This window comes from Hetaerina americana, unplaced genomic scaffold (assembly GCF_022747635.1).
Source record: "Hetaerina americana unplaced genomic scaffold, ioHetAmer1.1.p SCAF_34, whole genome shotgun sequence".
Taxonomy (NCBI): Eukaryota; Metazoa; Arthropoda; class Insecta; order Odonata; family Calopterygidae; genus Hetaerina; species Hetaerina americana.
Genome location: NW_027286919.1, coordinates 5,024,789 through 5,041,750, shown reverse-complemented (window position 1 = coordinate 5,041,750; position 16,962 = coordinate 5,024,789).

Here is a 16,962-nt window from a genome sequence, read left to right as displayed (position 1 = left end):
CTCTGGGTTTTATTTTGTTTATTTGATGAAAATGAACAACAATACGCACCATGGAAACATTTTTGTTTGATTTGTGTCGAGGGTGATTTTCGTGTAGAACCCAAAGGGGGGGGTATTGGCACTTTTCATGGAAAAATGTGAAAAATTAAAATTTCTAAAAATGAAATAAATGCCTTGTATACACCTCAAACATTCACTCTGTAATGGAAGATTGTTGTTTTTCGCAATATTTTTTGAAATTTGGGCTCTTTTACTAACATTAACACTTGCGCTGAGGCATCTTTTATGCTCATTTCTTGTCCTTAATGATTAACTCTGGGTTTTATTTTGTTTATTTGATGAAAATGAACAACAATACACACCATGGAAACATTTTTGTTTGATTTGTGTCGAGTGAGAATTTCACCTAGAACCCAAAGGGCACTTTTCATGGAAAAATGTGAAAAAATAAAATTTCTAAAAATGAAATAAATGCCTTCTATACACCTCAAACATTCACTCTATAATGGAAGATTGTTGTTTTTCGCAAAATTTTTTGAAATTTGGGCTCTTTTACTAACATTAACACTTGCGCTGAGGCATCTTTTATGCTCATTTCCTGTCTTTAATGATTTATTCTGAGTTTTATTTTGTTTATTTGATGAAAATGAACAACAATACACACCATGGAAACATTTTTGTTTCATTTGTGTGGAGTGAGATTTTCACTTAGAACCCAAAGGGGGGTATTGGCACTTTTCATGGAAAAATGTGAAAAATTAAAATTTCTAAAAATGAAATAAATGCCTTCTATACACCTCAAACATTCACTCTATAATGGAAGATTGTTGTTTTTCGCAATATTTTTTGAAATTTGGGCTCTTTGTCTAACATAAACACTTGCGCTGAGGCATCTTTTATGCTCATTTCTTGTTTAATGATATATTCTGGGTTTTATTTTGTTTATTTGATGAAAATGAACAACAAGACACACCATGGAAACATTTTTGTTTGATTTGTGTCGAGTGAGAATTTCACCTAGAACCCAAAGGGGGGGGTTATTGGCACTTTTCATGGAAAAATGTGAAAAATTAAAATTCCTAAAAATGAAATAAATGCCTTCTATACACCTCAACCGTCACTCTATAATGGAAGATTGTTGTTTTTCGCAATATTTTTTTAAATTTGGGCTCTTTTACTAACATTAAAACTTGCGCTTAGGCATCTTTTATGCTCACTTCCTGTCTTTAATGATTAACTCTGGGTTTTGTTTTGTTTATTTAAAGAAAATGAACAACAATACACACAATGGAAACATTTTTGTTTGATATGTTTCGAGTGAGAATTTCACCTAGAACCCAAAGGGGGGGGTTATTGGCACTTTTCATGGAAAAATGTGATAAATTAAAATTTCTAAAAATGAAATAAATGCCTTCTATACACCTCAAACATTCACTCTATAATGGAAGATTGTTGTTTTTCGCAATATTTTTTGAAATTTGGGCTCTTTTACTAACATTAACACTTGCGCTTAGGCATCTTTTATGCTCATTTCCTGTCTTTAATGATTAACTCTGGGTTTTATTTTGTTTATTTGAAGAAAATGAACAACAATACACACCATGGAAACATTTTTCTTTGATTGTGTCGAGTGAGAATTTCACCTAGAACCCAAAGGGGGGGGTTATTGGCACTTTTCATGGAAAAATGTGATAAATTAAAATTTCTAAAAATGAAATAAATGCCTTCTATACACCTCAAACATTCACTCTATAATGGAAGATTGTTGTTTTTCGCAATATTTTTTGAAATTTGGGCTCTTTTACTAACATTAACACTTGCGCTTAGGCATCTTTTATGCTCATTTCCTGTCTTTAATGATTAACTCTGGGTTTTATTTTGTTTATTTGAAGAAAATGAACAACAATACACACCATTGAAACATTTTTCTTTGATTGTGTCGAGTGAGAATTTCAGCTACAACCCAAAGGGGGGGGTATTTGCACTTTTCATGGAAAAATGTGAAAAATTAAAATTTCTAAAAATGAAATAAATGCCTTCTATACACCTCAAACATTCACTCTATAATGGAAGATTGTTGTTTTTCGCAATATTTTGAGAAATTTGGGCTCTTTTACTAACATTAACACTTGCGGTGAGGCATCTTTTATGCTCATTTCTTGTCTTTAATGATTTATTTTGGGCTTTATTTTGTTTATTTGATGAAAATGAACAACAAGACACACCATGGAAACATTTTTGTTTGATTTGTGTCGAGTGAGAATTTCAGCTACAACCCAAAGGGGGGGGTATTTGCACTTTTCATGGAAAAATGTGAAAAATTAAAATTTCTAAAAATGAAATAAATGCCTTCTATACATCTCAAACATTTACTCTATAATGGAAGATTGTATTTTTTCGCAATATTTTTTGAAATTTGGGCTCTTTTACTAACATTAACACTTGCGCTGAGGCATCTTTTATGCTCATTTCTTGTCTTTAATGATTAACTCTGGGTTTTTTTTTTTGTTTGATGAAAATGAACAACAATACAAACCATGGAAACATTTTTGTTTGATTGGTGTCGAGTGAGAATTTCACCTAGAACCCAAAGGGGGGGGTTATTGGCACTTTTCATGGAAAAATGTGAAAAATTAAAATTTCTAAAAATGAAATAAATGCCTTCTATACACCTCAAACATTCACTCTATAATGGAAGATTGTTGTTTTTCGCAATATTTTTTGAAATTTGGGCTCTTTTACTAACATTAACACTTGCGCTGAGGCATCTTTTATGCTCATTTCTTGTCTTTAATGATTATTCTGGGTTTTATTTTGTTTATTTGATGAAAATGAACAACAATACACACCATGGAAACATTGTTGTTTGATTTGTGTCGAGTGTGATTTTCATGTAGAACCCTAAGGGGGGGGTATTGGCACTTTTCATGGAAAAATGTGAAAAATTAAAATTTCTAAAAATGAAATAAATGCCTTCTATACACCTCAAACATTTACTCTATAATGGAAGATTGTTGTTTTTCGCAATATTTTTTGAAATTTGGGCTCTTTTACTAACATTAACACTTGCGCTGAGGCATCTTTTATGCTCATTTCTTGTCTTTAATGATTAACTCTGGGTTTTATTTTGTTTATTTGATGAAAATGAACAACAATACACACCATGGAAACATTTTTGTTTGAATTGTGTCGAGTGAGAATTTCACCTAGAACCCAAAGGTGGGGGTATTGGCACTTTTCATGGAGAAATGTGAAAAATTAAAATTTCTAAAAATGAAATAAATGCCTTCTATACACCTCAAACATTCACTCTATAACGGAAGATTGTTGTTTTTCGCAATATTTTTTGAAATTTGGGCTCTTTTACTAACATTAACACTTGCGCTGAGGCATCTTTTATGCTCATTTCCTGTCTTTAATGATTTATTCTGGGTTTTATTTTGTTTATTTGAAGAAAATGAACAACAATACACACCATGGAAACATTTTTGTTTGATTTGTGTCGAGTGAGATTTTCATGTAGAACCTAAAGGGGGGAATTGGCACTTTTCATGGAAAAATGTTAAAAATTAAAATTTCTAAAAATGAAATAAATGCCTTCTATACACCTCAAACATTCACTCTATAATGGAAGATTGTTGTTTTTCGCAATATTTTTTGAAATTTGGGCTCTTTTACTAAGCGCTGAGGCATCTTTTATGCTCATTTCCTGTCTTTAATGATTAACTCTGGGTTTTATTTTGTTTATTTGATGAAAATGAACAACAATACGCACCATGGAAACATTTTTGTTTGATTTGTGTCGAGGGTGATTTTCGTGTAGAACCCAAAGGGGGGGTATTGGCACTTTTCATGGAAAAATGTGAAAAATTAAAATTTCTAAAAATGAAATAAATGCCTTGTATACACCTCAAACATTCACTCTGTAATGGAAGATTGTTGTTTTTCGCAATATTTTTTGAAATTTGGGCTCTTTTACTAACATTAACACTTGCGCTGAGGCATCTTTTATGCTCATTTCTTGTCCTTAATGATTAACTCTGGGTTTTATTTTGTTTATTTGATGAAAATGAACAACAATACACACCATGGAAACATTTTTGTTTGATATGTGTCGACTGAGAATTTCACCTAGAACCCAAAGGGCACTTTTCATGGAAAAATGTGAAAAAATAAAATTTCTAAAAATGAAATAAATGCCTTCTATACACCTCAAACATTCACTCTATAATGGAAGATTGTTGTTTTTCGCAAAATTTTTTGAAATTTGGGCTCTTTTACTAACATTAACACTTGCGCTGAGGCATCTTTTATGCTCATTTCCTGTCTTTAATGATTTATTCTGGGTTTTATTTTGTTTATTTGATGAAAATGAACAACAATACACACCATGGAAACAATTTTGTTTCATTTGTGTGGAGTGAGATTTTCACTTAGAACCCAAAGGGGGGTATTGGCACTTTTCATGGAAAAATGTGAAAAATTAAAATTTCTAAAAATGAAATAAATGCCTTCTATACACCTCAAACATTCACTCTATAATGGAAGATTGTTGTTATTCGCAATATTTTTTGAAATTTGGGCTCTTTGACTAACATTAACACTTTCGCTGAGGCATCTTTTATGCTCATTTCCTGTCTTTAATGATTTATTCTGGGTTTTATTTTGTTTATTTGATGAAAATGAACAACAATACACGCCTTGGAAACATTTTTGTTTGTTTTGTGTCGAGTGAGAATTTCACCTAGAACCCAAAGGGGGGGGTATTGGCACTTTTCATGGAAAAATGGAAAAAATTAAAATTTCTTAAAATGAAATAAATGCCTTCTATACACCTCAAACATTCACTCTATAATGGAAGATTGTTGTTTTTCGCAATATTTTTTGAAATTTGGGCTCTTTTACTAACATTAACACTTGCGCTGAGGCATCTTTTATGCTCATTTCTTGTCTTTAATGATTTATTCTGGGTTTTATTTTGTTTATTTGATGAAATTGAACAACAATACACACCATGGAAACATTTTTGTTTGATTTGTGTCGAGTGAGATTGGTATTGGTACTTTTCATGGAAAAATGTGAAAAATTAAAATTTTAAAAAATGAAATAAATGCCTTCTATACACCTCAAACATTCACTCTATAATTGAAAATTGTTCTTTTTCGCAATATTTTTTGAAATTTGGCCTCTTTTACTAATATTAACACTTTCGCTGAGGTATCTTTTATGCTCATTTCTTGTCTTTAATGATTAACTCTGGGTTTTATTTTGTTTATTTGATGAAAATGAACAACAATACACACCATGGAAACATTTTTGTTTGATATGTGTCGACTGAGAATTTCACCTAGAACCCAAAGGGCACTTTTCATGGAAAAATGTGAAAAAATAAAATTTCTAAAAATGAAATAAATACCTTCTATACACCTCAAACATTCACTCTATAATGGAAGATTGTTGTTTTTCGCAATATTTTTTGAAATTTGGGCTCTTTGACTAACATTAACACTTGCGCTCAGGCATCTTTTATGCTCATTTCCAGTCTTTAATGATTTATTCTGGGTTTTATTTTGTTTATTTGATGAAAATGAACAACAATACCCGCCTTGGAAACATTTTTGTTTGATTTGTGTCGAGTGAGAATTTCACCTAGAACCCAAAGTGGGGGGAATTGGCACTTTTCATGGAAAAATGTAATAAATTAAAATTTCTAAAAATGAAATAAATGCCTTCTATACACCTCAAAAATTCACTCTAAAATGGAAGATTGTTGTTTTTTGCAATATTTTTTGAAATTTGGGCTCTTTTACTAACATTAACACTTGCGCTGAGGCATCTTTTATGCTCATTTCTTGTCTTTAATGATTTATTCTGGGTTTTATTTTGTTTATTTGATGAAATTGAACAACAATACACACCATGGAAACATTTTTGTTTGATTTGTGTCGAGTGAGATTGGTATTGGCACTTTTCACGGAAAAATGTGAAAAATTAAAATTTTAAAAAATGAAATAAATGCCTTCTATACACCTCAAACATTCACTCTATAATTGAAGATTGTTCTTTTTCGCAATATTTTTTGAAATTTGACCTCTTTTACTAACATTAACACTTGCGCTGAGGCATCATTTATGCTCATTTCTTGTCTTCAATGATTTATTCCGGGTTTTATTTTATTTATTTGATGAAAATAAACAACAATACACACCATGGAAACATTTTTGTTTGATTTGTGTCCAGTGAGAATTTCACCTAGAACCCAAAGTGGGGGGTATTGGCACTTTTCATGGAAAAATGTAAAAAATTAAAATTTCTAAAAATGAAATAAATGCCTTCTATACACCTCAAACATTCACTCTATAATGGAAGATTGTTGTTTTTCGCAATATTTTTTGAAATTTTGGCTCTTAAAATAACATTAACCCTTGGGCAGAGGCATCTTTTATGCTCATTTCTTGTCTTTCATGATTTATTCTGGGTTTTATTTTGTTTATTTGATAAAAATGAAAACCAATACACACCATGGAAACATTTTTGTTTGATTTGTGTCGAGTGAGAATTTCACCTAGAACCCAAAGGGGGGGGTATTGGCATTTTCATGGAAAAATGTGAAAAATTAAAATTTCTAAAAATGAAATAAATGCCTTCTATACACCTCAAACATTCACTCTATAATGGAAGATTGTGGTTTTTCGCAAAATTTTTTGAAATTTGGCCTCTTTTACTAACATAAACACTTGCGCTGAGGCATCTTTTATGCTCCTTTCTTGTCTTTAATGATTTATTCTGGGTTTTATTTAGTTTATTTGATGAAAATGAACAACAATACACACCATGGAAACATTTTTGTTTGATTGGTGTCGAGTGAGAATTTCACCTAGAACCCAAAGGGGGGGGTATTGGCACTTTTCATGGAAAAATGTAAAAAATTAAAATTTCTAAAAATAAAATAAATGCCTTCTATACACCTCAAAAATTCACTCTAAAATGGAAGATTGTTGTTTTTCGCAATATTTTTTGAAATTTGGGCTCTTAAAATAACATTAACCCTTGGGCTGAGGGATCTTTTATGCTTATTTCTTGTCTTTAATGATTTATTCCGGGTTTTATTTTATTTATTTGATGAAAATAAACAACAATACACACCATGGAAACATTTTTGTTTGATTTGTGTCGAGTGAGAATTTCACCTAGAACCCAAAGGGAGGGGTATTGGCACTTTTCATGGAAAAATGTAAAAAATTAAAATTTCTAAAAATAAAATAAATGCCTTCTATACACCTCAAACATTCACTCTATAATTGAAGATTGTTCTTTTTTGCAATATTTTTTGAAATTTGGGCTCTTTTACTAACATTAACACTTGCGCTGAGGCATCTTTTATGCTCATTTCTTGTCTTTAATGATTTATTCCGGGTTTTATTTTATTTATTTGATGAAAATAAACAACAATACACACCATGGAAACATTTTTGTTTGATATGTGTCGACTGAGAATTTCACCTAGAACCCAAAGGGCACTTTTCATGGAAAAATGTGAAAAAATAAAATTTCTAAAAATGAAATAAATACCTTCTATACACCTCAAACATTCACTCTATAATGGAAGATTGTTGTTTTTCGCAATATTTTTTGAAATTTGGGCTCTTTGACTAACATTAACACTTGCGCTCAGGCATCTTTTATGCTCATTTCTTGTCTTTAATGATTTATTCTGGGTTTTATTTTGTTTATTTGATGAAATTGAACAACAATACACACCATGGAATCATTTTTGTTTGATTTGTGTCGAGTGAGATTGGTATTGGCACTTTTCATGGAAAAATGTGAAAAATTAAAATTTTTAAAAATGAAATAAATGCCTTCTATACACCTCAAACATTCACTCTATAATTGAAGATTGTTCTTTTTCGCAATATTTTTTGAAATTTGGCCTCTTTTACTAACATTAACACTTGCGCTGAGGCATCATTTATGCTCATTTCTTGTCTTCAATGATTTATTCCGGGTTTTATTTTATTTATTTGATGAAAATAAACAACAATACACACCATGGAAACATTTATGTTTGATTTGTGTCAAGTGAGAATTTCACCTAGAACCCAAAGTGGGGGGAATTGGCACTTTTCATGGAAAAATGTAATAAATTAAAATTTCTAAAAATGAAATAAATGCCTTCTATACACCTCAAAAATTCACTCTAAAATGGAAGATTGTTGTTTTTTGCAATATTTTTTGAAATTTGGGCTCTTTTACTAACATTAACACTTGCGCTGAGGCATCTTTTATGCTCATTTCTTGTCTTTAATGATTTATTCTGGGTTTTATTTTGTTTATTTGATGAAATTGAACAACAATACACACCATGGAAACATTTTTGTTTGATTTGTGTCGAGTGAGATTGGTATTGGCACTTTTCACGGAAAAATGTGAAAAATTAAAATTTTAAAAAATGAAATAAATGCCTTCTATACACCTCAAACATTCACTCTATAATTGAAGATTGTTCTTTTTCGCAATATTTTTTGAAATTTGACCTCTTTTACTAACATTAACACTTGCGCTGAGGCATCATTTATGCTCATTTCTTGTCTTCAATGATTTATTCCGGGTTTTATTTTATTTATTTGATGAAAATAAACAACAATACACACCATGGAAACATTTTTGTTTGATTTGTGTCCAGTGAGAATTTCACCTAGAACCCAAAGTGGGGGGTATTGGCACTTTTCATGGAAAAATGTAAAAAATTAAAATTTCTAAAAATGAAATAAATGCCTTCTATACACCTCAAACATTCACTCTATAATGGAAGATTGTTGTTTTTCGCAATATTTTTTGAAATTTTGGCTCTTAAAATAACATTAACCCTTGGGCAGAGGCATCTTTTATGCTCATTTCTTGTCTTTCATGATTTATTCTGGGTTTTATTTTGTTTATTTGATAAAAATGAAAACCAATACACACCATGGAAACATTTTTGTTTGATTTGTGTCGAGTGAGAATTTCACCTAGAACCCAAAGGGGGGGGTATTGGCATTTTCATGGAAAAATGTGAAAAATTAAAATTTCTAAAAATGAAATAAATGCCTTCTATACACCTCAAACATTCACTCTATAATGGAAGATTGTGGTTTTTCGCAAAATTTTTTGAAATTTGGCCTCTTTTACTAACATAAACACTTGCGCTGAGGCATCTTTTATGCTCCTTTCTTGTCTTTAATGATTTATTCTGGGTTTTATTTAGTTTATTTGATGAAAATGAACAACAATACACACCATGGAAACATTTTTGTTTGATTGGTGTCGAGTGAGAATTTCACCTAGAACCCAAAGGGGGGGGTATTGGCACTTTTCATGGAAAAATGTAAAAAATTAAAATTTCTAAAAATAAAATAAATGCCTTCTATACACCTCAAAAATTCACTCTAAACTAAAATGGAAGATTGTTGTTTTTCGCAATATTTTTTGAAATTTGGGCTCTTAAAATAACATTAACCCTTGGGCTGAGGGATCTTTTATGCTTATTTCTTGTCTTTAATGATTTATTCCGGGTTTTATTTTATTTATTTGATGAAAATAAACAACAATACACACCATGGAAACATTTTTGTTTGATTTGTGTCGAGTGAGAATTTCACCTAGAACCCAAAGGGAGGGGTATTGGCACTTTTCATGGAAAAATGTAAAAAATTAAAATTTCTAAAAATAAAATAAATGCCTTCTATACACCTCAAACATTCACTCTATAATTGAAGATTGTTCTTTTTTGCAATATTTTTTGAAATTTGGGCTCTTTTACTAACATTAACACTTGCGCTGAGGCATCTTTTATGCTCATTTCTTGTCTTTAATGATTTATTCCGGGTTTTATTTTATTTATTTGATGAAAATAAACAACAATACACACCATGGAAACATTTTTGTTTGATTTGTGTCAAGTGAGAATTTCACCTAGAACCCAAAGGGGGGCGGGTTTTGGCACTTTTCATGGAAAAATGTGAAAAATTAAAATTTCTAAAAATGAAATAAATACCTTCTATACACCTCAAACATTCACTCTATAATGGAAGATTGTTAGTTTTTGCAATATTTTTTGAATTTTGGGCTCTATTACTAACTTTAACAATTGCGCTGAGGCATCTTTTATGCTCATTTCTTGTCTTTAATGATTTATTCTGGGTTTTATTTTGTTTATTTGATAAAAATGAAAACCAATACACACCATGGTAACATTTTTGTTTGATTTGTGTCGAGTGAGAATTTCACCTAGAACCCAAAGGGGTGGTATTGGCATTATCATGGAAAAATGTGAAAAATTAAAATTTCTAAAAATGAAATAAATGCCTTCTATACATGTCCAACTTTTACTCTATAATGGAAGATTGTTGTTTTTTGCAATATTTTTTGAAATTTGGGCTCTTTTACTAACATTAACACTTGCGCTGAGGCATCTTTTATGCTCATTTCTTGTCTTTAATGATTATTTCCGGGTTTTATTTTGTTTATTTGATGAAAATGAACAACAATACACGCCATGGAAACATTTTTGTTTGATTTGTGTCGAGTGAGAATTTCACCTAGAACCCAATGGGGTGGGGTATTGGCACTTTTCATGGAAAAATGTGAAAAATTAAAATTTCTAAAAATGAAATAAATGCCTTCTATACACCTCAAACATTCACTCTATAATTGAAGATTGTTCTTTTTTGCAATATTTTTTGAAATTTGGGCTCTTTTACTAACATTAACACTTGCGCTGAGACATCTTTTATGCTCATTTCTTGTCTTTAATGATTGAATCCGGGTTTTATTTTATTTATTTGATGAAAATGAACAACAATACACACCATGGAAACATTTTTGTTTGCTTTGTGTCAAGTGAGAATTTCACCTAGAACCCATAGGGGGGGGTATTGGCATTATCATGGAAAAATGTGAAAAATTAAAATTTCTAAAAATGAAATAAATGCCTTCTATACACGTCCAACTTTTACTCTATAATGGAAGATTGTTGTTTTTCGCAATATTTTTTGAAATTTGGGCTCTTTCACTAACATTAACACTTGCGCTGCGGCATCTTTTATGCTCATTTCATGTCTTTAATGATTATTTCTGGGTTTTATTTTGTTTATTTGATGAAAATGAACAACAATACACGCCATGGAAACATATTTGTTTGATTTGTGTCGAGTGAGAATTTCACCTAGAACCCAAAGGGGGGGGTATTGGGACTTTTCATGGAAAAATGAGAAAAATTAAAATTTCTAAAAATGAAATAAATGCCTTCTATACACCTCAAACATTCACTCTATAATTGAAGATTGTTCTTTTTTGCAATATTTTTTGAAATTTGGGCTCTTTTACTAACATTAACACTTGCGCTGAGGCATCTTTTATGCTCATTTCTTGTCTTTAATGATTTATTCCGGGTTTTATTTTATTTATTTGATGAAAATAAACAACAATACACACCATGGAAACATTTTTGTTTGATATGTGTCGACTGAGAATTTCACCTAGAACCCAAAGGGCACTTTTCATGGAAAAATGTGAAAAATAAAATTTCTAAAATGAAATAAATACCTTCTATACACCTCAAACATTCACTCTATAATGGAAGATTGTTGTTTTTCGCAATATTTTTTGAAATTTGGGCTCTTTGACTAACATTAACACTTGCGCTCAGGCATCTTTTATGCTCATTTCTTGTCTTTAATGATTTATTCTGGGTTTTATTTTGTTTATTTGATGAAATTGAACAACAATACACACCATGGAATCATTTTTGTTTGATTTGTGTCGAGTGAGATTGGTATTGGCACTTTTCATGGAAAAATGTGAAAAATTAAAATTTTTAAAAATGAAATAAATGCCTTCTATACACCTCAAACATTCACTCTATAATTGAAGATTGTTCTTTTTCGCAATATTTTTTGAAATTTGGCCTCTTTTACTAACATTAACACTTGCGCTGAGGCATCATTTATGCTCATTTCTTGTCTTCAATGATTTATTCCGGGTTTTATTTTATTTATTTGATGAAAATAAACAACAATACACACCATGGAAACATTTATGTTTGATTTGTGTCAAGTGAGAATTTCACCTAGAACCCAAAGTGGGGGGAATTGGCACTTTTCATGGAAAAATGTAATAAATTAAAATTTCTAAAAATGAAATAAATGCCTTCTATACACCTCAAAAATTCACTCTAAAATGGAAGATTGTTGTTTTTTGCAATATTTTTTGAAATTTGGGCTCTTTTACTAACATTAACACTTGCGCTGAGGCATCTTTTATGCTCATTTCTTGTCTTTAATGATTTATTCTGGGTTTTATTTTGTTTATTTGATGAAATTGAACAACAATACACACCATGGAAACATTTTTGTTTGATTTGTGTCGAGTGAGATTGGTATTGGCACTTTTCACGGAAAAATGTGAAAATTAAAATTTTAAAAAATGAAATAAATGCCTTCTATACACCTCAAACATTCACTCTATAATTGAAGATTGTTCTTTTTCGCAATATTTTTTGAAATTTGACCTCTTTTACTAACATTAACACTTGCGCTGAGGCATCATTTATGCTCATTTCTTGTCTTCAATGATTTATTCCGGGTTTTATTTTATTTATTTGATGAAAATAAACAACAATACACACCATGGAAACATTTTTGTTTGATTTGTGTCCAGTGAGAATTTCACCTAGAACCCAAAGTGGGGGGTATTGGCACTTTTCATGGAAAAATGTAAAAAATTAAAATTTCTAAAAATGAAATAAATGCCTTCTATACACCTCAAACATTCACTCTATAATGGAAGATTGTTGTTTTTCGCAATATTTTTTGAAATTTTGGCTCTTAAAATAACATTAACCCTTGGGCAGAGGCATCTTTTATGCTCATTTCTTGTCTTTCATGATTTATTCTGGGTTTTATTTTGTTTATTTGATAAAAATGAAAACCAATACACACCATGGAAACATTTTTGTTTGATTTGTGTCGAGTGAGAATTTCACCTAGAACCCAAAGGGGGGGGTATTGGCATTTTCATGGAAAAATGTGAAAAATTAAAATTTCTAAAAATGAAATAAATGCCTTCTATACACCTCAAACATTCACTCTATAATGGAAGATTGTGGTTTTTCGCAAAATTTTTTGAAATTTGGCCTCTTTTACTAACATAAACACTTGCGCTGAGGCATCTTTTATGCTCCTTTCTTGTCTTTAATGATTTATTCTGGGTTTTATTTAGTTTATTTGATGAAAATGAACAACAATACACACCATGGAAACATTTTTGTTTGATTGGTGTCGAGTGAGAATTTCACCTAGAACCCAAAGGGGGGGGTATTGGCACTTTTCATGGAAAAATGTAAAAAATTAAAATTTCTAAAAATAAAATAAATGCCTTCTATACACCTCAAAAATTCACTCTAAAATGGAAGATTGTTGTTTTTCGCAATATTTTTTGAAATTTGGGCTCTTAAAATAACATTAACCCTTGGGCTGAGGGATCTTTTATGCTTATTTCTTGTCTTTAATGATTTATTCCGGGTTTTATTTTATTTATTTGATGAAAATAAACAACAATACACACCATGGAAACATTTTTGTTTGATTTGTGTCGAGTGAGAATTTCACCTAGAACCCAAAGGGAGGGGTATTGGCACTTTTCATGGAAAAATGTAAAAAATTAAAATTTCTAAAAATAAAATAAATGCCTTCTATACACCTCAAACATTCACTCTATAATTGAAGATTGTTCTTTTTTGCAATATTTTTTGAAATTTGGGCTCTTTTACTAACATTAACACTTGCGCTGAGGCATCTTTTATGCTCATTTCTTGTCTTTAATGATTTATTCCGGGTTTTATTTTATTTATTTGATGAAAATAAACAACAATACACACCATGGAAACATTTTTGTTTGATTTGTGTCAAGTGAGAATTTCACCTAGAACCCAAAGGGGGGCGGGTTTTGGCACTTTTCATGGAAAAATGTGAAAAATTAAAATTTCTAAAAATGAAATAAATACCTTCTATACACCTCAAACATTCACTCTATAATGGAAGATTGTTAGTTTTTGCAATATTTTTTGAATTTTGGGCTCTATTACTAACTTTAACAATTGCGCTGAGGCATCTTTTATGCTCATTTCTTGTCTTTAATGATTTATTCTGGGTTTTATTTTGTTTATTTGATAAAAATGAAAACCAATACACACCATGGTAACATTTTTGTTTGATTTGTGTCGAGTGAGAATTTCACCTAGAACCCAAAGGGGTGGTATTGGCATTATCATGGAAAAATGTGAAAAATTAAAATTTCTAAAAATGAAATAAATGCCTTCTATACATGTCCAACTTTTACTCTATAATGGAAGATTGTTGTTTTTTGCAATATTTTTTGAAATTTGGGCTCTTTTACTAACATTAACACTTGCGCTGAGGCATCTTTTATGCTCATTTCTTGTCTTTAATGATTATTTCCGGGTTTTATTTTGTTTATTTGATGAAAATGAACAACAATACACGCCATGGAAACATTTTTGTTTGATTTGTGTCGAGTGAGAATTTCACCTAGAACCCAATGGGGTGGGGTATTGGCACTTTTCATGGAAAAATGTGAAAAATTAAAATTTCTAAAAATGAAATAAATGCCTTCTATACACCTCAAACATTCACTCTATAATTGAAGATTGTTCTTTTTTGCAATATTTTTTGAAATTTGGGCTCTTTTACTAACATTAACACTTGCGCTGAGACATCTTTTATGCTCATTTCTTGTCTTTAATGATTGAATCCGGGTTTTATTTTATTTATTTGATGAAAATGAACAACAATACACACCATGGAAACATTTTTGTTTGCTTTGTGTCAAGTGAGAATTTCACCTAGAACCCATAGGGGGGGGTATTGGCATTATCATGGAAAAATGTGAAAAATTAAAATTTCTAAAAATGAAATAAATGCCTTCTATACACGTCCAACTTTTACTCTATAATGGAAGATTGTTGTTTTTCGCAATATTTTTTGAAATTTGGGCTCTTTCACTAACATTAACACTTGCGCTGCGGCATCTTTTATGCTCATTTCATGTCTTTAATGATTATTTCTGGGTTTTATTTTGTTTATTTGATGAAAATGAACAACAATACACGCCATGGAAACATATTTGTTTGATTTGTGTCGAGTGAGAATTTCACCTAGAACCCAAAGGGGGGGGTATTGGGACTTTTCATGGAAAAATGAGAAAAATTAAAATTTCTAAAAATGAAATAAATGCCTTCTATACACCTCAAACATTCACTCTATAATGGAAGATTGTTGTTTTTCGCAATATTTTTTGAAATTTGGGCTCTTTTACTAACATTAACACCTGCGCTGAGGCATCTTTTATGCTCATTTCCTGTCTTTAATGATTAACTCTGGGTTTTATTTTGTTTATTCGATGAAAATGAACAACAATACACACCATGGAAACATTTTTCTTTGAATTGTGTCGAGTGATAATTTCACCTAGAACCTAATGGGGTGGGGTATTGGCACTTTTCATGGAAAAATGGGAAAAATTAAAATTTCTAAAAATGAAATAAATGCCTTCTATACACCTCAAACATTCACTCTATAATGGAAGATTGTTGTTTTTCGCAATATTTTTAGAAATTTGGGCTCTTTTACTAACATTAACACTTGCGCTGAGGCATCTTTTATGCTCATTTCCTGTCTTTAATGATTTATTCTGGGTTTTATTTTGTTTATTTGATGAAAATGAACAACAATACACACCATTGAAACATTTTTGTTTGAATTGTGTCGAGTGAGATTTTCATGTAGAACCTAAAGGGGGGGTATTGGCACTTTTCATGGAAAAATGTTAAAAATTAAAATTTCTAAAAATGAAATAAATACCTTCTATTACCTCAAACATTCACTCTATAATGGAAGATTGTTGTTTTTCGCAATCTTTTTGAAATTTGGGCTCTTTGACTAACATTACCACTTGCGCTCAGGCATCTTTTATGCTCATTTCCTGTCTTTAATGATTTATTCTGGGTTTTATTTTGTTTATTTGATGAAAATGAACAACAATACACGCCTTGGAAACATTTTTGTTTGATTTGTGTCGAGGGAGAATTTCACCTAGAACCCAAAGGGGGGGGTATTGGCACTTTTCATGGAGAAATGTGAAAAATTAAAATTTCTAAAAATGAAATAAATGCCTTCTATACACCTCAAACATTCACTCTATAATGGAAGATTGTTGTTTTTCGCAATATTTTTAGAAATTTGGGCTCTTTTACTAACATTAACACTTGCGCTGAGGCATCTTTTATGCTCATTTCCTGTCTTTAATGATTTATTCTGGGTTTTATTTTGTTTATTTGATGAAAATGAACAACAATACACACCATGGAAACATTTTTGTTTGAATTGTGTCGAGTGAGATTTTCATGTAGAACCTAAAGGGGGGGTATTGGCACTTTTCATGGAGAAATGTGAAAAATTAAAATTTCTAAAAATGAAATAAATGCCTTCTATACACCTCAAACATTCACTCTATAATGGAAGATTGTTGTTTTTCGCAATATTTTTTGAAATTTGGGCTCTTTTACTAACATTAACACTTGCGCTGAGGCATCTTTTATGCTCATTTCTTGTCTTTAATGATTTATTCTGGGTTTTATTTTGTTTATTTGATGAAAATGAACAACAATACACACCATGGAAACATTTTTGTTTCATTTGTGTGGAGTGAGATTTTCACTTAGAACCCAAAGGGGGGTATTGGCACTTTTCATGGAAAAATGTGAAAAATTAAAATTTCTAAAAATGAAATAAATGCCTTCTATACACCTCAAACATTCACTCTATAATGGAAGATTGTTGTTTTTCGCAATATTTTTTGAAATTTGGGCTCTTTGTCTAACATAAACACTTGCGCTGAGGCATC